The 241-nt window shown below is 43.6% G+C and overlaps 1 protein-coding gene across 1 annotated transcript in view; it reads left to right on the top strand.

The window, feature by feature from the left end:
* smad2 (SMAD family member 2) overlaps nt 1-241 on the top strand; it is a gene marked incomplete in the record, with an annotated part of 18,359 nt that overhangs the window by 293 nt on the left and 17,825 nt on the right.

Below are 241 nucleotides of genomic sequence, written 5' to 3'. Positions count from 1 at the left end.
GAGGGGAGGGGAGGAGGAGAGGGGGAACTATCAGTCATCTCGAGACAAAAGAAACCTGAATATTTTCACTGTACATGTAAATACACAGCAAAGGACACCCAGCAGTGGAATCAACTCGCTTTTTCTTTTTCTTTTTTTTGACGCTTATCAAAGTCTACGTCCACCGGCTGTTTTAGTCTGAATCCCCGTTTAGTAGCGTTAGCTTATTCTTCAAACCGTGTGTGTTGTGTGTGTTGTGTGT

The sequence above is a fragment of the Morone saxatilis genome, unplaced genomic scaffold, assembly GCF_004916995.1.
Source record: "Morone saxatilis isolate NCDOM2014 unplaced genomic scaffold, NCSU_SB_2.0 Contig21, whole genome shotgun sequence".
Taxonomy (NCBI): domain Eukaryota; kingdom Metazoa; phylum Chordata; class Actinopteri; family Moronidae; genus Morone; species Morone saxatilis.
Note: the sequence above shows the minus strand (reverse complement) of the source record. Positions and strands in the feature narration are given on the sequence as shown.